At 44.3% G+C, this 27,526-nt stretch overlaps 1 protein-coding gene across 1 annotated transcript in view; it reads right to left on the bottom strand.

Annotated features, from left to right (window-relative positions):
- The window catches only part of LOC147459490 (elongation factor G-1, mitochondrial-like), an 82,856-nt gene that overhangs the window by 19,597 nt on the left and 35,733 nt on the right, over positions 1-27,526 (bottom strand). The gene's annotated exons all lie outside the window — the stretch shown is intronic.

The following is a 27,526-nucleotide window of genomic DNA, read 5'->3' as shown; positions in this document are numbered from 1 at the left end:
ATGTGGCAATCTATCTGCAAACTGGGTGTAAGGACGAAGAGCTCAGAAGAACCTTCATGAACAAGTGGCTCAATGAATAAAGCACCTACAGTCCCGGTAAGGGAGACCAAATCATCTGGGAAACTGCTAAGATCACACACACACCAGGAATTCCTTTTTGAGAGCACCCAATCTATTTTTTCAAAATTAGTTTTTGTATGCCTAGTGTCACAGAAATACTTTAGGGTTAATTTAGCTATTCCCCATAGGATTCTGCACAGAATAATACTAAGAAAACAATTCAAAAAAAATAACACTATGGACCAAAAGATGGGCTGGTCCCCCCCCTTGCGGAGATTTTTCTATTAGATATGAACTGTTATAAGCACATAAAGCAGAAAAGCTCACATTATTCTCTGTCCCGAAGACTATTCTAAGCATAAAAATCCATGTGTTCATGAGCCTATTGGCTGAAATTTGTCATACGTGTAGCCAAGAAGGGCTATTTCTGCTTCGTTTTGGAGTTTTCTTGGTGGAAGAGGTCCCTACTATTATCTGCTCGCATAGGGTATCCCCAAATGAGTACTCCTTGGCTGAAAACTACTTTTGGAATTCGTCAAAGTGCTGAAATTTGCGTGGGCAGCCGGTACTACGCTTGTCTAAGTGCAGCTATCCCCCACAGGGCGCACACAAGCTCTTATGGCTGCCCTCCGCCTTCGCCGCGGGTTTTGTAACCTCTACACAGTCTTCACAGATGCCAGAGCATGAAATCGTTGAGAGAGAGAGAAAAGAAAGAAAGAAAGAAAGATTTTTAACGTCTATGTCAGGCCGAAATCGGCCTATGAGACAAATCAAATGTACATGGTGTGTATGTCATCCGTCTATCGGAAAGACAAATGAAACAAAACTGATACAAAACTGAACTGAATGTAGGTAGTGGAGTATCTGAGGAGGGATGGAGCTCTATCTCTAGGGGTATATGCATGTCTATATGCTCAAGGTAGTACAATCATGAGAATGCATCAAGCTATCTAGCTCCATCCTGTACTAATGGGGGGATGTAAGATGTGGTACATGGGCGGGTCTGGTGCCAAGGCTACCCGGATGAAAGTTGTCGGGTCGGCCCTCATCTGAGCCACTCGCTCCTCAGTGGCACGGCGCTCCTGGGCTCGGATCTCCTCGATCTGTCAGTGGTGGGAGCTCGCGCCCCTGTAGCCTGTGACTCGTGGTCGTCGTCTAGCTCGGCTCACCTCCGCCTGTGGGAGTGTCACTCCCCTCTGAGTGTCTGGTGAGGGAGGGGCGGCAATCCTCTGAAAGAAGTCTGTGAGCTGCGACTGTCTCCCCTCTGTCTGTGTAGCTGTGTGTGGCTGTAGTAGTGTGTCCCGATGGCTCTGTATCTCTAGTAAGAAACGTTCGAGCTGTCTCTGATCTCGAGAGTCCATGATCTCTCGAAGAGTGGGCTGTCCTCTGAATAAGGCCTCATACCTGCCTCTGATCTCAGTGTATGCTATGCATCTACATACAAAGTGCTCCTCGCTCTCCACCTCCTCTGTGCAGGCTCTGCAGACTCGCTCCTCCCTGGGAACACCAGTATGTCTCCCGATCTCAATCTCTAACCTGTGTGAAGCCACTCTCAGCTGACCAATCGCCACCCGTGAGCTATGTGGCATATATGTGTCCATGTAGCGTGGTCTCTGTATGAACCCCCCAGACAATATGGTGAGAAACTGGTCTCTGTAATCTGACATCCTCGTCCCCAAGCCAGGTGACTCCCAGACTCTAAGAGTGTATAGCTGCCACAAATCCTGTCTCAATACCAAGTTCCTCTCACTGCGAGAGAGGTGAACATATGGTGAGTGGGGGTCGTACTGGAATGGTGGTAGGCTCTCCATGTCAAGACCGTGTCCCTCAAACCATGCTCTGACCTGTGAGTACCATGCTCTCTCATGCCCACTCTCTGATAGTTGTATAGCTGCCTCAAATGCTCTACGAGTAAGTCTGTAAGGAGGTAGCTCTCTCATCCTCTGGATGAAGCAGACTGTCTGGAATAGTGCCTCTACAGCCATAGGTGGTGTGGCGAGCTCGGCTCTAATAATGTCATGTGGCACTGTCTTCTTGCTGCGGAGCAAGCGTGAGATCATACATACCTGGGGCCTCTCAAGCTGTGTCCACTGGTCAGCTGTCAATCCTGGTGCCCATACTGCCGCCGAGTACATCAAGGCCGGGGTGACTAAGGTGTCGAAAAGCCACCCCTTCGTGCGGGGCTCCTGAAAGTGTGCCTGGTGGCATCTCCGCTCTAGCATGGCCAGAGCTGCATATCCTCGGGTGAGCCTGTCAGCAGCAGCCTGTTTCATAGTGAAGGGTCCTGGTAGGCTGGTGAATGTGATGCCAAGGTAGACATAGGAGGTGACTACATCAGAGTTGAACTGAGAACTAAGGGAGGAAGCTTTGTGTGTGTGTAAACTGCTCCCAAGACGTCCCAAAGGGTAGCACTAGCCTTCTTATTGCCCATCGTATGAATTTTTTGCCATCTCGCGCTGCATGAGAGATAGAGAGAGTGCTCGAATAACTCCACGATGGCTTCTTGTTAAATTTCCACGCTGCAGCTGAGACTTGAGTCTTATTTAATGTTATTAAATTTAGCTTGTTTCAAACTAGTCGGCCACTTGTTTTTAATGGTTTTAAACCTTAGACTTTAAAAATAAGTGTTTAGACGGGAGTTTCTGTCCATTCGGCAACAAGTTTGCCCTGTTGCTTTACATGCTACTCCCAGCTCAGTCTGCCGAATCCTGCCAAAACGTATTTACATTGTGTTCGGCCGGCCACTTTCTTGGGCAGCCACAGTAAAAATATTAAATCGCGACTTTTGTGAGCAAATTGGGGACGCCATCTTATTCATGTGCTTGTTCTGATTTGTTTTGCATTGCGTCCGGCTATTGTTCTACTTATCATACTATCCGGACCAGATAAATTTCCATATGGCTCATTACACCGAAAATTTTACCCGTTCGTTGAAATTATTAATTGGTACCAATAAATTCAAAAATCTATTATGTGTGCACAAAAATCATTTCCATTCATCTGTAGCAATAGCTTAAAAAAATACACATAGGTATAGCATCTCTCTACGATTTGAGCGTTCACTATGTGCTTCTCTCACTCTCACAAGTTCAAACGATGATCTAGTTATCAGTCTATTCAAGTATGTCATCCGATAGATATTGCTTGAGTAAAATGGTATGCACTATTGTGTTCCTTTACCTTGTCCCATGAAACCATGGATCCTAATTCTAAGTATGACGATGGTACTCCTAAGGTAGATAAACTATAGAGTATCAGCACCTTGTCAGTTCTCTACTCTATCTCACTAACACTCGTCTTGATCTTTCTTATGCTAGCAGTATCTTGACCAAGTTCTATAGTCAGCCCCATAGCTCTCAACAACAAGCACCTATGCCAATATTTCGCTATCTTACTGGCACAATGGACTCCGTATTCCTTATGCTATTGGTGATAGTATTGTTAGCTACGTTCTCATTGTGCTAATTGTGTTGATACTACGGAATACAATCTTTGCGAGCCACTCACACGATAGGCTAGTTTATTAGCAGGTGACCTTCCTTGCACAAGGTCAATACAATAATCTTCTGGACGTGAATCCAATCTTTGCGAGCCACTCACACAATAGGCTAGTTTATTAGAAGGTGAGCTTCCTTGCACAAGGTCAATACAATAATCTTCTGGAGGTGCCGGTGGTAGCTAATTTGGTAATTCATCGACAAAACAATCCTCATATGCATGTAAAAATTTCAGCCTTTCTTCACTAAGAGTGTCTAGTTGTGCAATTGTCACAAGACGGGCACCATGTGCCAATAGAAAAGAACAGACTGAACAGAGCTTTAGCACTTCAATAAAAACAGAATTGAGAGAGAGAGAGAGAGGGAGAGAGACGACACGCGACACGGAGTGGCGGAATTCCACCCCAGAGAGTATTGGCCCCAAATCTTGGCGCCCCTTTCGGTATTTCTTATATTGCATCAACACAGTACAGGCCAATACTCCAGACTCTGCACCTTCTCCAGGAAGCATGCCAGAGAATGAGCCCTAACCTCATATTTAAAGGCCCTTGGCCTAAAAAGCAGTTACAGCGAAAAACCTTAAAAACTCAAAAGCTTCTGATCCCAAAAGCAATGCCAAAAGCTGCCAGCGTAATTTACGAAAATCGGTACAGCCTGCCACGTCATCATGCCAGCGCAATTTTTGGAAATCTGCCAGCTTTTCCCTGTGTGTGTGGGTCCTGCTTTATTTTTAATCCTTTATGTCACTTGGGGCCCCATCGGACGGGGTCCCCATAAGTTGGTAGGACTTCTTCTTCTGTTACTTGTTCTTCTTAGGGTTTAGGCCCCTCTGCTGGCATCTGCAAGTTGACTCCATTCTTCAGGGCTTTGACACATCAACAGTTTGTTACATCTCCTCTTCTTGAAAGAGACTAATTGTCCGCGATTACAGCATATCTACATAACAACTCGAGTTAGCTCAAAAATTTCCGAGGGTCATTCCGAGGGACAATCAGTTTGCTCTTTTTGTTAATCCTTTCGGCTCTTTTGGTCAAGGAGTTAGCTTCTCCTTTCGGCTCTTTTGATTAAAGAGTTAGCTTCTCCTTTCGTCCAGATCGGAACTCTTGATATTCCGACGTATTAAAATTAGCCATCACACCCAGACCGTACTGATCTTCCACGGGTTTCTTGATGCACTAAAATTACATACCCAGGCAATCTCATCCAATTAGGAATATTCAATGGTTGGCACATCACAATGCAAAACAAATGCTCACATATGCATGTTACAAGACATATAAACATAAAGTCGCCGATGAACACTCCTCCCGCATAACCTAACAAGGTCCGGGCCGGGAGATATTCAACGACTCCCTCATCACTCCTCCCGCATAACCTAAAAAGGTTCGAGCCGGGAGATGTAGAGGCCTTTTACAACCAAACGCCCCCAAGACCGCAGCCTGCGTCGTTTGGAGGTGTTGAGAGTAACCACTGCTCAGACTTCTTAAAACCCCTCCCACACAACAACAATTATTTTACAAGCATACAACCAAACGCTCCCCAAGCATCGGCCTGCGTCGTTCGGAGGTTTTCTAGCATACAACGAAACGCTCCCCAAGCATCAGACTGCGTCGTTTCGAGATTCAAACAATATTAAAACAGTATTTCTCACTTCTCCACCAAGGAATAAAATCACCAATCAATGAAACCAGTATTAAAACCTGAGTCAAAACATTTCAAATTGACACCAAGACAAGTTCAAAACAGATACCATCCATTTCAAACAAATTTTCAAACAAAACTTTCTAGCTATAAAGAAAAAAACAAGTAGAGAGTTCATTCGAGGTTTTGTTCGGACAACCGAACTTTGAGGACAACTGGCTTGTCCTTCTGCATCAAGGTGATGGTTCGGTTCCAAACCTGGAGAGTCGCATCATTTTTGTCGTGCCAAGGCATGCCCAAGAGAATGTCGCAATTGCCCAACTTCATGATGTGGAAATCAGCTTTTCCATGATAATTTTGAAAAGCACCGATGAGCGTACCACTCTCTGAATTTGCCCTGCGGCTAGCTCAGCTTCAATTTCTCCACCCTCTGCATCATAATCAAAGTGCATCTGCTTTAAGAATTCTGGATGAATGAAGTTCTCTGTAGCTCCGGGATCAAAGAAAATAAGGGCTTTGAAGCCATTGACTTTGCCATATGCTCGACAATATTCATTTCTACTCTCAAGGCGTATGCCATAAATATCAGGAACTAGTCCAATAGCGGGTCTAGCTCTCTTAGCAGGAGGTGGCACTGGGGTTCTGTCGACCATTGGTGCGGGCGTCCGCTCCTCTGGTCTATTAGTGTGTTTGGGACAATTAGAATGATTATGCCCTATTTGAAAGCATCCAAAGCATCGGCCTTCTTGTAGTAAGGTGTCTCGTTGTTGAGGCGTCAAACGAGGCCTTTGTAGTTGACCTTCACGAGACTCTCGAGAATTTGTTCTTTGTTGGCGAGAGTTGTGGTTCGTGGCCGGAGATTCTTCTGTGGTAAACTCTAGCTTTCCCTTCATCAGTTTGTAGCCGACCCCGGCATGGTCCATAAGTTCTTGCATGGTAGAGACTTGCTTGGATAGACAATATTCTTGCAATGGTGATGGTAGTCTAATGGTGTATCGCTCGCATTGGGCCTCCAAGGGAACAGATCTAAAGGAGGACACCGGAAGGTATACGTCGAGAAACCTTTGGTTATATTCGTCCATGGTTTTGGTGGTAAGCATTTTCAAGTTGTCCCTCTGCCAAAATCCGGACTTCAAACATAGAAGTCATGTAACTACATGCAAAAACTTTCCTGAAAGCTTGCCATGTCCTTGGAGCATGCGGTTGTGTCGCAATTGAACTCCGCCATTGCATAGCATTATCTTTAAGAAATCCTGTTGCTCGAGAAATCTTAGACTCTTCTGTATAGTTCCCTAAAGCATAGATGTTGTCGAATTGTTGTAGAAACTGCAATGCTTTCTTGCGATCTTTCACCCCAGAAAAAGTGAAAATTTTAATTGTCGTTCCGGCATCTTTGAAATCTTTGGGTTGGTTAGGAGCATGTCCCGGATATGGATAATAAGGGTATCCATATGGGCTCCAACCATTGTAGCCTGGTGGCGGTGGTGGTGGTGGAGGTGGGGGCAATGGCGGTGGCAAAGGCGGTTGCACTGGATCAGGGTCAGATGGTTGCACCATATTCCTAAAGACTCCCCCGATCGGAAAAGACAGCTGAGAAGTTTGCCATTTGGAAGCTCTCCTACTTTCTGTTGCTAGAGGAGGAGGTACCACCTGAGGCATCAAAGGGGGTAACATGTAGTTCAAAAATTGTTGAAAACTTTGCAACATCGAAAGATTCTACTGAGGATGCCGCGAAAGAATGTTGTGGAGTTCGTTGAGCAAAAACTGCAAATATTCTGCCGAATCCATGACTTCCAAGTCTTGGGTTCTTTATGGCTTATGCCCTATAAGACACAGCGACGAAGACAGGAGCGCGCCCGATGCGCGATGAAGTAAGGGTGGGAGTGGCTAATATGTCCGGGCTGGAGGGCGAAGATCCCTCAAATAAAATTCCAATAGCTCTGTCTGCTCTTTTGTAGGACCGGTATGCTTTCAGAAAAGCACACCCCTAATGCTCTTATACCACTGCCGCAAGACGAGCACCACGTGCCAATAAAAAAGAACAGACTGAACAGACTTTAAGCACTTCGATAAAAACAGAATTGAGAGAGAGAGAGAGAGAGAGACGACACGCGACACGGAGTGGCGGAATTCCACCCCAGAGAGTATTGGCCCCAAACCTTGGCGTCCCTTTCGGTATTTCTTTATATTGCATCAACACAGTACAAGCCAGTACTCCAGACTCTACACCTTCTCCAGGAAGCATGCCAAAGAATGAGCCCTAATCTCATATTTAAAGGCCCTTGGCCAAAAGAGCAGTTACAGTGAAAAGCCTTTAAAACTCAAAAGCTTATGGTCCCAAAAGCTGCCAGGGTAATTTACAAAAATCCGTACAGCCTGCCTTGTCATCAGCCAACGCAAAATGCGGAAATCCGTACAGCCTGCCACGTCATCATGCCAACGCAATTTTCGAAAATCTGCCAGCTTTTTCTTGTGTGTGTGTGTGTGTATGTGTGTGTCCTACTTTATTTTAATCCTTTATGTCACTTGGGGCCCCATCGGCCAGGGTCCCCATAAGTTGGTAGGACTTCTTCTTCTGTTACTTGTTCTTCTTAGGGTTTAGGCCCCTCGGCCGGCATCTGCAAGTTGACTCCATTCTTCAGGGCTTTGACTCGTCAGCAGTTTGTTACAGCAATACATTCATCCTCACACTCTTTTACAAAAATAAATGAGCAAAAACACTCGTTTTAATTACCTTTTTGATTTGTACATGATTTACAAGAGGTATACTTCCACCCGCTTTCTTAGCATCTATTATATGTTCACGATCTTTGTACTTAAAAGAGATCCTATTGGTTTTGTAAGCTTTCCATCGAGCAATGTGTGTATGCCATGGTTTCCAAGCAATACATTACAACCATTTAGAGGAGCAACAAGAATGTTTTCATGATCCAAGTAGCCTTGAATATGTATGCGTAGCTTTCTAAGGATCTATAGATTTACTAGAACAAAGACCAAAAAATTTAAATAGTTGAGAGCAAATGACACCATATTTAGCTAAAAGAGAGATGTTCAAAAAAATGTGAGACATAAAGATTGGCGTATTCCGGTTCAAGGCGTTTATCATAGATATCTACTTCCAATCCCAAGGGAGTTTGAAAAATCTTAAGGTCTAAAAAGGCACAACAATCACTATTTGTGGTACAGTAAGTTCACAAAACTCCTACAAAACTAGAATCCAAGTACATAAAATCTTGAAAAGAAGGAACGTCAAAGTGTCTTACATTGCATAACTTGTGCAAAAATATTGGGCAAGTGTTAGTAAGGTCAAGAAGCTCCTTAAAATCAAACTCATTGAAAAGATAGAAATTAGAAAGAAAAATAACACGATTGGTGCCCACAGGGATACCAATTGTGTGCTTGAAAAGAGTCACTGACGGTTATATATAAATTATTCACAAGAAAAGCTAGCCAAGATATGATGTCAATGTCATCTACAATCTTGGTGAATCTCTTTTTTCCTTTGTCTACTTCTACGTTCTTACTTTTAACGATCAAGTCAAAGTTCAAGGCTTACTTTTCTACTAGCAATGCCTTACACCTATCCTTCTCAAACTGGTATGCAAAAAATTTTGAAATAAGATGTGAATTGATGCAACCAAGAATAGATGACAATCGCATCCATCTTACCGTAATACTTACTGAACAAAATCTTCTCGGGAATTGGTTCGTTCATGATTCGTGTAGCATTGGTCGTCTCCGCGATGGTCTTGGCAAGCTTTTCATAATCCGGCTCCATGGATAAGGAATCGTATCGAATCGCAAGAGATCACGCATGGCTACTCTCTCTCATGCCTACTAGCCTCGGCTTCGGCCGCCATTCACATTCCTCTCGCTCCCCCCCTTCCACACGCCCTTGTCATCATGCCTCCTCTTGCGACATCATCAATCCTATCATCATCCGCATCATAGAATTCATAAGATTGGGTAGCAAAGAGGTAGGGGGAGGGCTACTTGGAGGATCCAAAGGAGAAACTTGTTCGCCTTCTGAATTGGGGGGGGGGGTCTACATACCGCTATGAGTCCTGACCATACAAGGATTTCCGCTCTTGTCCTCAAGGAAGGTTGCATACTTATCTTCGGGACAGCTATCTACCCCCTCGGCAGCACACCCCACATGTAACGACCAATATACAATTGGTTGCTATTTTCCGACGCTCAAGGTGCATGGTCCGACGCGCAACGGCAAGCCTGTTGTTCCAAGAGTCGGAGGAATGTCTCGATACACTACAAAACGCAACCTCAAACACGAGTAAAAAAACACTTTATTGGGATTAACGGATTAGTGCAAAGTCTTCAAAGCTCTCATACCAATGTCAAGTGCGGCGGAATTGAAACGGTTGACAAGATCTAGACTTTACACTTCCACAGATCCTTACTTCTTTCCTTGCTTGAATGTGTACTATTTAGAGGTGGACATTGAAGATGCTCTTCATCGATCGATGCAATACTTTCTTGGACAACCCCCGGAGCCAGGCATCCTCGGGCACCTCCTACATATCTCTACCTCTCTCATTTCCTCTCTAAAAGGAAGTATCATTTGTGCTAAGTAGTCGTATTGGACGTCTCCCACGTCGTGCTAGAATAATCCTAATCCTTTGATGGAGCCTCCGTCAATGTTGTGGTCGCCCTCGTGGACATGAGCGCCTAGCTCTCCCGAGCTCAATCGCTCTATCAACTAATATACCTCTGGTATAGGGAGCTCTAAAGTCTATTGTGAAGCTTGCTCGTCTGACTGCCAAGTCCCTGCTCTAAAGAAGTCAATGATCTCCCTCTGCGAATGTCTCCCACTGCCTAATCTCCTCAAGAGACTCTCCTTGTGTCTGTGCAGCTCTTGCAAAAAGAACCCAAGGCATCTCTGATCCTAATATCTCGTGACTCTAGCCAATTGTCCAAAGCCCTCTCTAAATAGACAATGAAAGTGGCCTCGTATCTCATAGTATATAGACTCTATATGACACAATTGGCAAATCTTGATACTCTCCTAAATCTATTAGTCTCAATCTCCAACTGATGTAAGAAGTGCGCACCTGATCAATAGCACATCATATCCCATGGGATAAATGAGTATCCCATATAGGCTGGTCTGATCACATATCCATCCTCTGTTAGTTGGAGAAGATGCTCTCTATAGAAAACCATCTTCGTGCCCAACTCCTATGTCGGTTGTATCATGTGTTCCTAGTATCTAGTTGAATGAGATCTTGACGTACAAGTCTAGTGATCTCTATCCATGTAAGAGATAGGGAGGGTGCATCCAGGGAGTACTCGAACGGAGGCAGTCTATTCATGTTGAAACCATGTGACTGAAATCATGATGTCATCTCCCCATACCAGTATGTTGTACCCCCCTGTAGCGCTAGCTCTCGGTATGACTCAAGGGCTAGCCAAGCATATCTGTCTTTGCGGAGGTCCCATACACTATGCATGAAGGATAATGATCTAGTAAGTGCCTCGACCACGAGAAGGAAGGTAGCTAGTTCGGCTTGAATAATCTCATATGACAATGAGGCGTTAGCTCGAATCATCCGAGAGATCATACTTAAGGCCTCTCCATAAATCTCCATCCATCAGTGCTATCAGATCTACCATGGTGGTCCACTGAGGGTCCGAAAATCTGAACTCCCTAAAACATAGCTGAAGCCACTAGAGTGTCAAAAAGCCAGAGCTTTGTTCGAGGTTCCTGAAACTGAACCTACAAACACATCCTCTTTAATCCTCCCAAGGCAGCATGGGCTCTCATTAGTCTGGTCTCTGTTGCTCTCCTCAATGAAAACATCGGTCCACTAACGACTACCCCAAGATAGGTGTATGCATCTATATATTCCATTGTCTCTTGGCCATATGTAAATGTGGGTGATGACCTCCTGACCCACTGTGGTGTGGTGGTAAACACCATAACCCTGGTTTTCCCAAGGCTAGCAGACAATCCACTATCATGAGCAAATTTGTACAAAGCACCTAAGTGACGATGTATCAGAAGTCAGAAATCAACACGATATCATCTGCATATAACAATAGTGGGATCCACGTCCCTACCAACTGTGCTCCTCTATCACCATCCCTGAATGTAGTCAAAAACCTCATCCACGTATATGCCAAATAGTGTAGGAACTATGACTGGAATTAACACTTCAAACCAAGGACCGCTTGGCAGCTAGAGTGCTTCCAAGCAGACAGCGACACCCTGTAGGCCCCAAAGACTAGCACCCCTTTCGGTATTTCTTCATTCTTATTAAACTTGGTAGAAAACCTGCAAGTTCCTACGGGCTGTCCCGCTTTTACCGGGCTGAAAATGGCCTACTCTAGCCCGATTTCAGCAACATAGCTGCGGTAGAAGGCTTCACATACAAAATCCCCGTGCAAAAGGTGACTTTCCCGGTGCATTCGAGCACTTTTCCAAACTTGGCGAGAATCTGCAGCACGCTAAATTCTCTATTTTTTGCTCCCGAAAACGCACCACAACACATGTACAGTGATCCCCTCGCTTCTCCAAAGCTCCTCGGGCTATAAGAGATCAATTAGGGCCAAAACCCTAAACCTGCAAAAATACACAACAAGCTGTAATTTACTCTTTCAAGCTCCGTTTTGCGTGTCAGTCGCATCCGTAGCAAGCCCTCGAGCTCCCGCACATGTAGGGCTGCTTGCCCTTTGAATCGGATGAGATTTCTCGCGAGAAACCTCTCCAAATTCACCTGTACCTGCGAAGGATTAGCAATTAGCTAATCCAATACTTGTGCAAAAGGCTCTTGCCTCGGCAAACGCGCATGAATCCACACAACTATACATACAGATGAAAAACCCTCGAGCGGGGCATCACATTCCCGTATTCAAAGGGGGAGAGAGATGCACGAGCGGAATCATCGTGCTACATAAGACAAGGGAGAAGGCAAGCTTTCCATTAAAGCTGTGATCACCTGCACCCACTACTCACACACATTGGAGTTCACTTATGAGGAAGAAAGGCGGCACCACTTTCTAAAATTGGGCGCCCCCATCTGAATTGTCAAGCAAAATGGCTCTGGAGCCGCCAAGTGTCCACTTTGCCTCTTTTGAGTTAATTTCGTAGTACCCACCAGCTTATAAGTGTCGCGTGGGGCCTAAATGACGTTGGACTAAGCCTAGACACCCTTTTACTGCTCGGATTTCAATGCCTGCTAGTCCGACCATCTCGTGGCGACCTGCCCTTCACGGCTGCGCATCAAAATCTCGATCGTCGACCATTTCACATTGGCCGGCCATTTGTGACTTCAAAAAGAGGGTCCCAAAATTAAATAAAAATCAAGGGAAAGAAACCAACAACTAAGGTTAGGGTTGCCACAACCTCGTGACATACCCCCCTCTTCAAATCGCAAACGTCCTCGATTGCATGCAAGATATACATGCCATAGATAATTTAGTGTCATTAGCACCCTTTTATCATCACATGTATCTGCAAGAAAGGTCATGTAACATAGATACAAATGACTTAATGAAGCCTTCATACTTTTGCCATTTCTATCTACGATAGAAGTGAACATTATACCTTTAGCATTTGTAGAGAAGTATACACTTCTATTGCACTGAATCTGTATGTACATTTAATGTGCTAGCTCCATTATTACCCTCTTTCGAACACGTTGAGTTGGCAGATGATCCACGAAGCTTGAGTGCGTCTCTGCAGGGAAAAGCCGCACTTACACAAGCAATAATATCGGTTGACCGCTCAATTTTCCGCATTCTAGAGAGCTCTAGAAGCATTTTTCGCCCAGAAGATCACAATGCAAGACAGATTAGCCATTCGTGATTACAGGTACGACAAATTTCAGCAATTTAGCTTATGAATCCATGCATCCTAATGCATCAAAACATATTCGGGATATGAACGGTGAATTCCGTTTCGGGTTCACGAGCTTGTAAAAGTCTAAGAATTAATAAGAAATCTCCTTCGGGGGGTGGAGGGGGCAACCCATCTTCTGGTCCCTAGTGTTGTGTCCGTCTTCTGCATCACTACTTCTTTATCTTTATCTGTGTATTCTCATGTGAAAAAGCTTGTTTAATTTGAAAAGCATTAGGTGTACGCTTACGAATCTGCTACAGTGGTATCGGAGCAAGGTCCTCTCGTTTCCTTTCTTAAGGAGAGACGATCCTTGGTAGAAAAATACCCGTCATGGCAGGACAAGCAGAAGAGCTTGAGCGGCTCACGCAACTAATGGCAGAATTGCAAGCTGCTCTTGCTCAGCCAGAAGTGCAGAAAGTGCTTATGAACCTTGAAAAAGGGAAAGCAAAGATGGTGGAAGAGCCACCTCATAATCCCCCAGTACCAACTCAGGGAATACCTCAAAGTGGGGCCCCAACATGGCCTCAGAGGGACCTTGCAGTAGGTACCTGCCAGCAGCATGAAGAAGAATAAGATATCCCTTCGCCCATTTAATCGCCAAATTACTCTTTCGTGAAGAACTTGGATGATATCATTCTTGATAAGGAACTCGAGTTGCCCCCAAACGAGGCTGTAGATTAACCACCAAAAACCGAAAAGCAAGACAAGGATCAAAAAAAACAGACGACACAGAACTCCGGTGGACACAGATTCCAAAGCCATCGCCAAGAAGCGGTCCCGACACCATAAGAAAAAGAAGAAGACGTTCAAAGCTGGAGATAAAGATGTTAAATTCGAATGCTATAATGGAAAGAGAATTTACGAAGGCTCTAGCTTTTATTCGACAATTCGTGGCCTTTGCAGAAGGTAATTTCTCAAAACGCTCTAAACTCCGCCATGTTAACATGTATCTAAAAGATACGGCTAGCAACGGGTGGCTTACCACAATTCTAGAGAAACGCAAACCCAAAGATTGGGAGGAGTTCAAAAAGGAGTTTTATGCTCAGTTCCTTCCTCCCAACTTTGTTGATGATGTGAAGAAAGAATGGGATTGGCTCGCCCAAAGAGAGCATAAAGCTGTGTCGAACTACATCGACAAATTTTGGGCGGTCCTCCTTAAAGTCACTCCCTTCATGAAAATTTCTGATGCAGAGAAGATGCACAAGTTTGAAGTGGGACTTCAACCAAGACTTCAAAAAAGTATGAAACTCTATCCGAGAAACACTCTTCAAATTATGATGCAGTCCGCCGGCGGCCCTAATAGCTGGTAACTTCAGAGTTAACCAGAACGCGGAACGAGAACGGCGACGGACCTCCCTACGGAACAGAGGAACAGGAAGGGGAGCGGGACGAGAACGGCACGAAATGGGAGGCTTAAACAACACCCAAATAATGTTATTTTTAGCGTTATGTGTTTGAATACAAGTAGTACTAGAGTCCTTTGACTCTAATATCCACAAAAAACATGATTTGAAGACCATTCAACCTTATTATGACTTGATTGAGATGTGCGGCGCCGCGGCCATGGATGATGGTACATACACAAGATTGAACAAACACGATGCCCATATACAATAATACACGTAATTACAGATTAGAGCTCTCAAATAATTGCAAGAGTAGAAGTCAAAGATAACATTTTTCGCTTAATTCTGGCTAACAAGGTCCACCAAGGCGCTACCAAAAAACCAAAGGTGACATATACCATAATGAGAGTCGAGACTACAAGGGGGCCAAACCACAATACAAAAATATTGAAGGTGACATATACCATAAAGATGCTAGTAGCTACAAATGTCAAAGAGGGCAAGGCTCAAGCAGCCATACAAAAAGATAAGGATAATGGAAGTCCTAAAGTCGCAACTCTCGAGCCTCAAGACTCAAGACTCAGGAGCCACTAGCCTAAGAGGCCTCCCAATTCGTAGTAGCCGGCTGTAAATCATGCACATCCTCCCATTCCTCTTCATCGAGCTCTAGGCTCGGCTCGATCTCAGCCATGGAGAAGTACCTGGTGTCGGTGGCTGTGCATCTCCACCTGCCTGAGGAGCCTCTTGCTCCATCCCCCACTGTGTAAAAGAATATGGCTGTTTGCCTGTACTCTTGCAAAGCATTTTCAAATTTGCACTGACAAAGACAAGATCATTTGCCTTCTCCACTCCAAGCCAATTCCTCTTCTTAGAAGCAATGTGGCTATAGGTACTCCACAATTGCTCCAAGCATGAGATACTAACTGACAGGCTGAGAATACGGATTGTCAATCTTTGAAGCTCAGGGCCATCATAGCCATAGTCCTCCCACCATAGCACTGAATTTATCTTCTTGCAAGCAATCTGAGCATCTGGACTGCCAAATGACCCCCGCATCTCTCTGTACTATCTCAACTGATCTCTGACAATGCGTCGCCCATCTCTGTTTAGAACCATCTTGCTTAAGATCTCTGTAAATTGGTTCATGACTTCTCTATCTATCTCTTGCCCTGCACCTTGGAACTCTGGATCCACCATGTACAATGCCCCGTGTCAGGTGCAGCGGAATGAATGTTTGTTTGTGCTTTGCTCAAGATGAGTGCTCCGAATTGTGCTCAAGGTTCGTTTTGTTCTTATGGAAGGTAGAGCCTTCCGTTCTTAATGAGAGAATGCTATAATCACAAACAAAGTGAATGGACACTGTGCTCAAGGTTCCTTTTGTTCTTATGGAAGGTAGAGCCTTCCGTTCTTAATGAGAGAATGCTATGATCACAAACAAAGTGAATGGACACTGTGCGTGCAAGCGTATGAGACTGAGAGATAGAGAGAGAAGAGAGATACGACACCAAAGACGTAAAACCCTCCTCCGAAGGCCCCACTCTCGTCGGCGAGAGTGGTCTACTTATGATTGCACAATCTGGTACAAATTGTATGCATGGGACTGATGCAAGTCTAGGCTATGTTGACGACTACGACGGGGATGACGAAGCCGACACTAGGGCTGAAATCTGCAATCTTTCTACTGCTGTCCAAAAACGCCATGGCTGAAATCTGCAAGTGAGTCAAAAAAGCTAATTCAGAGACTCTTCTCTGTGGGTCTTTGACGCTGAAAATCTCCAGATTTAGGGCTGAAAACTGAGGTTCTTCATGGCTGAAAACTGAGGTCTTTACCGGGCTGAATCTGCTACACTTTCTGAATCTGCTACACTTTAGGTGAGTATTGCCGTTCTTAATCTGCTGCTAAAATCCAAAAATGCCAATGGAGCTGATGACCAAAAACGCTAGCAGTGGTTGATCCTTGCAAAAACGTTAGGTGCTGGGTACTGTTGGCGATGCAAATCTGATACAAAAACGCCAGGTTGGGGATGCTGTGCAAAAACACCAAGTGAGGGAATCTGCTGCTTGGAGAGAAAAGTCCACCAAGGTTCTTGTGAGAAGTTGCCTGCTGAGCTTGGCTCCTGTTGCCTCTTCTACCATTTAGTGCTAACTTTGGTTTGATTATATATTTCCTTACCCAAATTGCCCTACCTACTTTCCAACAAAAGTCACTTAAAAATAATAAGTGAAAAATGTCAAAAATAGGAAAAATAGGCTAAATGCACTGAAAATTTCCCCTGATGGTATCTGATGGATTTTGATGGAAATACTGATGATCATGCTGTGTGCAACCAGAGGATATGCATCTATACTAAGTGACTCGGCATGCATGGTCTACGAATAGACTCACAAAAGTGCCAGATCACTTCTAATCTAGATTGACTCGACTGACTGAACCTTGATCATGTTGTAGCTTGTCCACGGAGACATAGGGTTGGACGTGACATCCCCTCCTTTTCAAAGTGAGGTACTGGTACCGAACTGTATGGCGTCGAGGGAGATCGCCAATAACATCCGGAATCCTGGAAGGGACTCTTCACCGGTCCACTCGGATGTGTGGGTCGTGTGGTATTTGAACTTCATAAAGGTCTGTAACGCTTGATCCTATGGGCCCCGCCGAAAGCGACACAAAGTCTTGTGTAGCTCCCTCAATGCTTCAACTTCGTCGAGAGTCATGCTTCTTTCTTCTTCAAGAATTTCCATGGCTGAAAATTCCTAAAACCATTTTCAACACCAAACAATGAACATACCTATTACATGTAAAGTGAGTGGAAAAAACCTTGTCTTCCTCAAAGACTGTGCATGCAATGTAGATGAACAAAGAGACGGAATACCAAACCGTTCACTACACACACGCAAACCATGAGATCGAATCTTTCTCTTGTGATCTAAATCAATCAACTATGGCAAAACACAATGGAAATGCCCATGCTTGGTGCTCATTCTTTCATGTGCTCTTTCTACAAATGTGTCATGCCAAGGAAGAGACATGGAATGTGACTTCCTTACATACATACTTTTCAGCTTTTCATGAACAATCCGCATACATTCGTGCTCATTCATGAGTGAAACGTGCTCAACGTACAATATTCCATGCCTAGGAAAAGAGATCACTTAAAGACGCTGACTAAAATGCAGGAAACGATCACGAATGAAACACTCGAACAACCTGCGTATCAATCATGCGAACACATAATACTTCCTGTCGCTCGCGTTGTTCTTGTCTTGCCTTTCTTTCTGCGTGCCTGCGATCCATTTCTGCTTTTATTTCTGCCTGTCTGCGTTCCAATTTTGCCATTGTTTCTGCATTTCTTGCTTCGCGTTCTAACTTCCTTTCCATAAACATTTGGTCTAAAGCCTCCATAGGAGTTAGTGCAATCCTTGATGTAGATGGGGAAGGGGGAGGGTCAGAAAAACCTCCTGGTGGGGAAGATTCTTCTTCACCTCTCTCATGCTCATCACCTCCAAGCGAAGTATCCATTCCGCTTCAAATGATGACCATCCTGAAGTCGTGTGGTCTTGGGTTCTTAAGTTCACGACGAACTTGGGTTTGTGGGTTCTTCAGGTTCTTCAGGTTTTCTTTCGCTTGCAAACCGTGTTTGAGAAGGATCTTCTCTTCACCAGAGTTCTGCTCTTGCGCTCACACCAAGGCTGCTTTTTCCCACCTCACGTCGATTGGCCGGCCGCTAAGTGCACGGTCCGCTCTCAATGAGTGAAAAGAGGCACAAGGGGAGGCTGGACAAGCCCTTCTTTCTTGGGATTTCTGTCACTCTTCAAAAAAACACGATTAGGAATCAGCACGCCCAAGCGAACTTCGGGTTCGTGCAACCGCAACAAGCAAAAAAAAATTCATGTGGTTCTTTCCTTGAGTGATACAGAACGCTGCCAAAGCTCTAATACCAAAGCGGAATGAATGTTTGCGCTTTGCTCAAGATGAGTGCTCCGAACTGTGCTCAAGGTTCCTTTTGTTCTTATGGAAGGTAGAGCCTACGTTCTTTATGAGAGAATGCTATGATCACAAACAAAGTGAATGGACATTGTGCGTGCAAGTGTATGAGACTAAGAGATAGAGAGAGAAGAGAGATACGACACCAGAGACGTTGTAAAACACTCCTCCGAAGGCCCCACTCTCGTCGGCGAGAGTGGTCTACTTATGATTGCACAATCTGGTACAAACTGTATGCATGGGACTGATGCAAGTCTAGGCTATGTTGACGACTACGACGAGGATGACGAAGCCGACACTAGGGCTGAAATCTACAATCTTTCTACTGCTGTCCAAAAACGCTATGGCTGAAATCTGCGATTGAGTCAAAAACGCTGATTCGGGGGCTCTTTTCTGTGGGTCTTTGACGCTGAAAATCTGTAGGTTTAGGGCTGAAAACTGAGGTTCTTCATGGCTGAAAACTGAGGTCTTTACCGGGCTGAATCTACTACACTTTAGGTGAGTATTGCCGGGCTTAATCTACTGCTGAAATCCAAAAATGCCAATGGAGCTGATGACCAAAAATGCTAGCAGTGGTTGATCCTTGCAAAAACGCTAGGTGCTGGGTACTCTTGGCGATGCAAATCTGATGCAAAAACGCCAGGTTGGGGATGCTGTGCAAAAACGCCAGGTGAGGGAATCTGTTGCTTGGAGGGGAAAGTCCACCAAGGTTCTTGTGAGAAGTTGTCTGCTGAGCTTGGCTCCTGTTGCCTCTTCTACCATTTAGTGCTAACTTTGGTTTGCTTATATATTTCCTTACCCAAATTGCCCTACCTACTTTCCAACAAAAGTCACTTAAAAATAATAAGTGAAAAATGTCAAAAATAGGGAAAATAGGCTAAATGCACTGGAAAATTCCCCTGATGGAATCTCATGGGAATACTGATGATCATGCTATGTGCAACCAGAGGATATGCATCTATACTAAGTGATTGGGCATGCACGGTCTACGAATAGACTCACAAAAGTGCCAGATCATTTCTAATCTAGACTGACTGGACTGACTAAACCTTGATCATGTTGTAGCTTGTACACAGACACATAGGGTTGGATGTGTCACGTGACAAATATAACCATCAGCTTCATCATGCATAGTATTGACTAAATACCACGACATCCCCACTAACGTCGTCAGTGCCCAATAGTGGGTGTAGAACTAAGTACTAACATATGCTCCCAAACACAACACACCCCACACGCGTACACGAGCATACATCAACACAACGTTGAACGTACTGAGTTTCTGTCATGACTCCGGAGATCAAGGGCAGACTCGGCCATTATGAAGCCTAGCACTAAAAGAAGCATTAAACCGGAAAAATTAGCACAAAGATCAGGTAGTTGATAGGGCATACGCACCACAAAAGATAGAAAGAATTAGCACAATATCAATTGGCACAAAGCTTTCTCTCTCTCAGCATGCATTTCAGCCCATTCTCTCTCTCGGCAGCAAACTCGTGCGTAGATCTCTTGTGAGAGCCGTGCGAGGTTCACATAGCTCCCGACTAAGGCCACAGATGATCCACGAAGCTTGCGTGCATCTGCAGGGAAAAGCTGCACTTATACAAACAAGAATACCGGCTGTCCACTCAGTTTTCCGCCTTGTAGCGAGCTCCAGAGGCATTTTCTACCCAGAAGATCACAGTGCAAGACAGATTAGCATTCGTGGCTACAAGTACGACGAATTTCAACAAATTAGCTTATGAATCAATGCTCCTAATGCATCAAAACATATTCGGGATATGAACGGTGAATTCCATTTCAGAATTACGTGCTTGTAGAAGTCTAAGAATTAATAAGAAATCTCCTTCATGGGGGGGGGGGGGGGGGGGGGACCAGCCCATCTTCTGGTCCCTAGTGTTGTGTCTGTCTTCTGCGTCACTACTACTTTATCTTTATCTGTGTATTCTCTTGTGAAAAAGCTTGATTACTTTGAAAAGTATTAAGTGCACGCTTCCGTTTCTGTGAAAGCACCTTTTGAGATTCTTTATGGTAAGGCTTTGCTTCCACCGATCCTTGTCACTAAGGATAAGATTTTTGCAACAAATGAGTTTGTCCGAGATTTGGACAAGGCCTACAGCCAAGTTAAGAGAGCAATTTTGTGCTCTCAAAGCATAGAAGGAATCTAGACTTCACAATTGGTCAATTGGTCTTACTCAAGTTTGAGACGGTAAGACTAAAGAAACAAGCGACTCGTATAGGGAAAGTGGTAAAACTTTCCAATGGTTATTATGGGCCGTTTAAGATAATTGACCAAATGTGGCGGTCCGATTAGACCTACCATCTAATTGGAAGATCCCACGATGCCTTCCATGTTAGTTTACTCCCGCCATATGCGAGACCATTTTCAAGTCGGCCTATTGCTGACAAACTTCCTAAGGTTGAGAAAACAGAAGAAATACTCCAACCGGAGCAGATCATTCATCATCAGGAGCGGCCACTCAAGTCCGAGAACATTACACGAAAGTATTTGGTAAAGTTTAAGAATTATTCTACGACACTCAGTGGATGACAGAGCAGGAATAAGCATCTTATCCCAAGATTCTGGAAGGATATGTACAAGCACTACAATTGAGGACAACTATTTAGAAGCCAGAACGATGTTGCTAAATGGACTATTTTCTTATTTTTTGAGTAATTTCATTTTATTGAAATTAGGATATTTAATTGTGTGCACTTGAATCGTAAGGTTAGGAAATGTAGATCTATTGGAATTATTAAAAGCCATCAGGAACGCACAACCCTGATGTGTCATATGATGGGGGACTGACAGAGGACGTGGCAACTGCTAACCTTAGTTGTTGGTTTCTTTCCCTTGATTTTTGTTTAATTTTTGGGACTCTTGTTGAAGTTGCAAATGGTCGGACATTGTATGGCTAGTGTGAAACGGCCGACGGCCGAGAGTTTCACCCGCAGACGGGAAGACCTTGTCGCCACAAGTTGATAAGGTCGATCGGCACTGGAATCCGAGCAATAAAAGTATGTTTAGGTTCTACTCAAAGTTTGAAGAGAAGATCACCCGATAACTGGGCTACATTGCATTTTTGGATGTGGTCCCAGTGGTGATAGATGGTCAGATGACCAGTGAAAGTGCCATGGAATAAAGATTCTCTTGGGGGGGGGGGGGGGGGGGGGGGGGGGGGGGTTCTTCTGGTCCCAAATACTGTGTCGATCTTCTCCGTCAACTCTTTTGGTTGAAAATTTATTTATTTTCAGCTTGTTGATTATTTGTGTGCGCTCATGTTTGTGATAGTGGGATTCCTCTCTTTCTTTGTAAAGGAGGACGATTCCGGGAAGGAACAGTAAGAACCATGATGAGCCGCGAAAGAACCGCTAAAGACGAGCTTCAGCAAGTGCGAGTTCAACTCGCGCAATTGCAGCAGCTTATTTCGTTGCCGGTTGTCCAAAAGTTTTTGGATGGACTCAAGAAGCCACAAGAAACAGATGTCCATGGGTGTCAGGAAAATCCTACCGGTGAAAGCAACCCGCCTATCTCTTTTTGTGTCCACTTGAACATGACTTGTCTCTCTCTTTTTGTGTCCACTTGAACATGACTTGTCTCTCTCTTTTTGTGTCCACTTGAACGTAACCTCTTTCTTTTGTAAAGCATGAAGCGGTGAAGAAATCTCGACAAAGTACCTGATAAACCTTTTGAGTAAGAGCATAAGCCCAAGAAGCTACGGGCATCGTGCACACTCTTCAAGTTTGGCCATGTCTTAATTGCTTCAACCTTGGCATGATGCATTCGAACACCATCCTTTGACACTATGTGGCCAAGAAAGTGGATCTCCAAGAAGAATTCACTTTACTTCTAACTTCATGTACATTTTTCAAATCTGGCCAATCTCGAATGGTTTCAACTTTGGCCGGGTCCATGTTTACACCCTCTGCAGAGACTATGTGTCCCAAAAAGTGTCTCTGGCAAGAAAAAAATTCTCTTTTTCCCATTAACCTCCAGCAAATGTTGCCATAGTGCTTGGAAAACCTGTAACATATGGTGTCTATGCTCTGCCTCACTCTTGAAGAATGCGATGATATCGTCGAAAAAGGTGCCCACAAATGACCAGTACTCTCAAAAAACCTTGTCCATCATACTAGTGAACGTTGCAAGAGCATTCGTGAGACCAAAAGGAATCACCAAATACTCGTACAATCCAAAGAAGGCGGTCTTGTATACATCTCGAGGAGCAGATCTGATGATAGCCACTTTTTAGAGACCAATTTTGCTAAAACAAGTAGAACCCTGTAGCCAGACAAGTATATCATCGATCCTAAGTATTGGAAACCTGTTCTTGATATACCTTCATAAGTTCAAAATAGTCTGAACTCACGAATTATAAGAGGGAATAAAGCACTCGTAAAACTATAAAAGCAAGGGACACAAGAAAAGAAAAGAAAAAACAAAAACAAAAAGAAAAACAAACTAAATCACTTTGTTTGCTACGAAACAAAACTAGATAAAACAAAACATCACCAACTTAAAAAAGTTTTTAGAAAAGGCATGCATAAAATAAGTTGACGCAACTTACTTGGCTTAAAATAAGTACTCAACTTTGAGCAAAAAAGAATAAGACATCTTGAAGTCAAACTTCACACAACTTCTAAAGGAACACATTCTTAAGTCCTCAGGTAAGCTAAATACGAAATCGAAGAATGAATACTATTACAAACCTACGAAGAGCAAAGATCCAAACTTGACAATATGTGACCTCAACTTCGCTGCTTGTCTAAACAGGAAGATTAAGATTATCACCTTTCTCATGCATAGCTTGGACAACAGCTACGACATCCCTACTCACGTTGTCAGTGCCCAAGAGTAGGTGCAGTTTTGTATAGAGGTCATTCATACTTTGAACGTACTCTACAAAACCAACGAGTTGAGTTTCTATCACCCTCCGGAGGTGATCGCATACTCAGCCATGATAAAGGCTAACATTTGTCAAGCTATAGTAAAAATACTAGAAGCGCTAGAGATCAAAACAACAACAAAAGGTGTTTTTAACATAGTTACCCGGAACGGGAACGGGAACGGGAGGGTCCGGAACGGGACGGGAACGGGGAGGGGAAAGGGGGGGGCAGAACGGGAACGGGAACAGGGCCGGAACGGTCCACCTAAAGTAAGACTTGAATTACCTCCATTCAACTTAGTCCCAAATAAACTCCTAGACAACCCCAAAACTGCCCCCAAATCTACCCCCTAACCTGCCCTCAAAGTGCACCAAATATGTTCCCCGAACAGCCCCAAATCTACCCCCAAAAGCCCACTTTTTTCCCCCCAAATGCCTACTTTTGCCCATTCCGCCTCATGTTCCACCTCGTTCCCCTCATTCCGGAACTCCGTTCCGGTTACACCCCGTTCTGGAACGACGTTCCGTTCCCATCTCCGTTTCGGGAACGGGACTTGTCCGGAACGCCGTTTCGGAACGTTTGGGCTGTGTTCCCCCCGTTCCCTGTTACACTGGTTATTAAGTCAAACAATAAGTGGGCTTTTTAGCTCCCCACTTCTATTGAATTTACTACTGATTATCTTGAACATTCCAAAGGAAGAAACATTAAAAATAAACTTACTACGCTGCAAAAATGAACGAACGTTTTTCATGGTTCTTTTGAATGAGTATCCTTTTTCAACTAGTAAAGAAATAAGATGGCAAGATTGAACAGCAAAAGCAGATTTACTAGAACAAAGACGAGAAAATCTAGATAGTTGAGAGCAAATGACACCGTACTTAGCTAAAAGAGCTATGTTCGAAGAAATGTGAGGCATGCGGATGATATTTAGATTGGCATATTATGGTTCGAGACGCTTATCATAGATATCTACTTCTAATCCCAAGGGAGTCTGAAAAATCTTAAGGTCTAAAAAGGCACAACAATCACTATTTGTGGTACAGTTAAGTTCACAAAACTCCTTAGGAGAAATTCCTCCGCCTACAGAACTCTCAGCCATGATCTGAAGGTTGGCTCTGCTCTTCAGTGACTTGACATGTCATCAGTTTGTGACATCCGCCCGGGAGTAACAACAACAATATTTTTCAAGCATACAAACCAAACGCTCCCCAGACATCCCATCTGCGTCCTTCGGAGGTTTAAACAATACCAAAACAACATTTCTCACTACTCCACCCGGGAGTAAAATCACCAATCATTGAAACCAGTATTAAAACCAAACATTTCAAATCGGCACCAAGACAAGTTCAAAATAGATACCATACATTTCAAACGATACTTTCTCAAACAGTATTCAAAAGTATCTAACTGAAAAAAGAACAACTAGAGAGTTCATTCAAGGTTTTGTTCGGACAATCGAAGTTTGAGGACGAGTGGCTTGTCCTTCTGTATCACGGTGATGGTTCGGTTCCGAACTTGGAGAGTCGCATCATTCTTGGCATGCCCAAGAGAGCGTCGCAATTGCCCAACTTTATAATGTGGAAATCAACTTTCCATGATAATCTTGGATAGTCACTGGAGAGCACCAATGAGCGGTACCACTTTCTGAGTTTGCCCCGTGGCTAGCTCAGCTTCAATTTTTCCACCCTCTGCATCATAATCAAAGTGCATCTGCTTCAAGAATTTTGGATGGATAAAGTTCTCTGTAGCTCCGGGGTCAAAGAAAATAAGGGCTTTGAAGCCATTGACTTTGCCATATGCTCGGCACAATTCATTTGTACTCTCAAGGCGTATGCCATAGATATCAGGAACTAGTCCAATAGCGGGTCTAGCTCTCTTAGCTGGAGGTGGCGTTGGGGTTCTGTTGACCAGGCGTCGGCTCTGTTGGTCTATCAATGCGATGGGTACAACTAGAATAATTATGCCCTCTTTGAAAGCATCCAAAGCATTGGCTTTCTTGTAGTACGATGTCTCGTTGTTGAGGCGTCAAACGAGGCCTTTGCGGTTGATTTTCACGAGACTTCCAAAATTTGTTCGTTGTTGCCGAGAGTATTGGTTACTGGCCGGAGGTTCTTCTATGGTAAACTCTAGCTTTCCCTTCATCAGCTGGTCCATAAGCTCTTGCATGGTGGAGACTTGCTTGGATAGACAACATTCCTGCAATGGTGATGGTAGTCCAATGGTGTATCGCTCGCATTAGGCCTCCAACGAAACGATCCTAAAGAAAGACACCGGAAGGTACATGTCGACAACCCTTGGTTATAGTCGTCCATGGTTTCGATAGCAAGCATTTTCAAGTTGCCCCACTCTGCCAAAATCCGCACTTCAATCATAGAAGTCATGTAGCTGCGTGCAAAAACTGTCTTGCAAGCTTGCCAACTGTCTTCTGTATAGTTTCCCAAAGCATAGATGTTGTCGAATTGCTGTAGAAATTGCAATGCTTTCTTCGGATCTTTCACCCCGGAAAAAGTAAAAAATTTGACTGTCGTGCCGCCATCCTTGACATATTTGGGTTGATTAGGCGCATATCCTAAGTACGGATAATAAGGGTATCCATATGGGCTCCAACCATTGTAGCCTGGTGACGGTGGTGGTGGGGGAGGTGGGGACAACGGCGGTTGCACTGGATCGGGGTCATATGGCGACACCATATTCCTGAAGACTCCCCCGATCGGAACAGACACCTGGGCAGGTTGCCGATTGGAAGCTCTCGTACTTTTTGGTGCCGAAGGAGGAGGTACCACCTGAGGCATCAGAGAGGGTAACATGTAATTCAAAATTGTTGAAAACTTTGCAGCATCGGAAGATTCTGTTGAGGATGCCGCCAAAGAATGTCATGAAGCTCGTCAAGAAGAAACTGCAAATATTCTGCTGAATCCACGAACGCCATGTCTTGGGTTCTTTATGGCTTATGCCCTGTCAGACAGAGCGGTGAAGACGAGAGCACGCCCGATGCGGGATGATGTCGGGGTGGGAGTGGCTAATAAGTCTGGACTCTGGGGTTGGGCCACGAGGATCCTTCAAATAAAATTCAAGTAGTCTCTGGTTTGCTCTCTCTACTCTTTTGATAGGACCGGTTTGCTTTGAGAAAAGCACACGCCTGATGCTTTGATACCACTGTCACTGTTGCTAAATTGGCTTTATCTAACAGAAAAATAATTCTAAATGAATTATTGGATTTATAAGTGAGAGGGTTTTCTAGCTTGGAACAGCGGGAAAAATAATTCTAAATGAATTATTGGAATTTTAAGTGAGAGGGTTTTTCTCACTGGAGACATCCGAGTACAGAGTATTCTTGGTGCGTCATTCAAAGTAATGACGGGAGCACTGTGAACGGGAATATCTGTAAGGCCACCAAGAACGGGTACTTCTGATGCGTCACATCGGATGGGTGACAGGGAGCATCGGGAAGAAGTATCCGACCATCCGGGAACGGACATCTTTGATGCGTCATAGGATGGGTGACATAGAGCATCGTGAAGGGGATTGTACCGTAAGTTCGGTAGGAAAGGACTAGGTGATGGGTATTCCGGATGCTTCACAAGGTGGGTGACGGGTGCATCGGAAAGGGGATATCCATAGTCGAGAGGAAATCCGAACTGGAAAGAGGAATACGCGTAAAGACGCAAGGACAAGAATAAAGATGGGTTCTGAGAAGCTTTTCTTATAAAGCGGAAAATTAAACGAGTTTTCCGGGAAGAGCAAACTCTTTCCCGCGAGGAATCTATGCTTGCATTGCATTCGTGCATGTGATTGCATCCAGGGACGCCTGGGAAGTGCTGTGAAAGCATTGTTTTTAACTTATAAGGTTTTATTGAGTTTTTGGGCAGGTTCAGACCAATTTTAAAAATATGACGGCCGTCCACTTAATAAGTGGGCAGCAACTTAGAAAATAAAGCAACAAAACCAGCCAGCGAATTCTCTCTCCCTATTTCGGATAGAACAGAAAAAAAAAAACGAAAAAAAAATTATTATTATTATTATTTTAAAAAAAAAAACGGCCACGATCTCTCCGCGAGCAGCTATTCGTGCCGTGGTGAAGGAGCTATAAAAGCACCACATGCCCTCACTGAAGGGAGGTCACCAACGCCAGCAAGAGAAGACTTTGCCGCCAAATAACCCAAGAGATCGCGATACTACGAAGCACGGAAGTCGCTTTTCCCGCGCAAGAGCGACAGGTATCTACTGTGGATTCGCCATACGAATTGTTGTCGTG

Source organism: Adiantum capillus-veneris, chromosome 4 (assembly GCF_014529385.1).
Source record: "Adiantum capillus-veneris isolate H3 chromosome 4, ASM1452938v2, whole genome shotgun sequence".
NCBI classification, from domain to species: domain Eukaryota; kingdom Viridiplantae; phylum Streptophyta; class Polypodiopsida; order Polypodiales; family Pteridaceae; genus Adiantum; species Adiantum capillus-veneris.
Note: the sequence above shows the minus strand (reverse complement) of the source record. Positions and strands in the feature narration are given on the sequence as shown.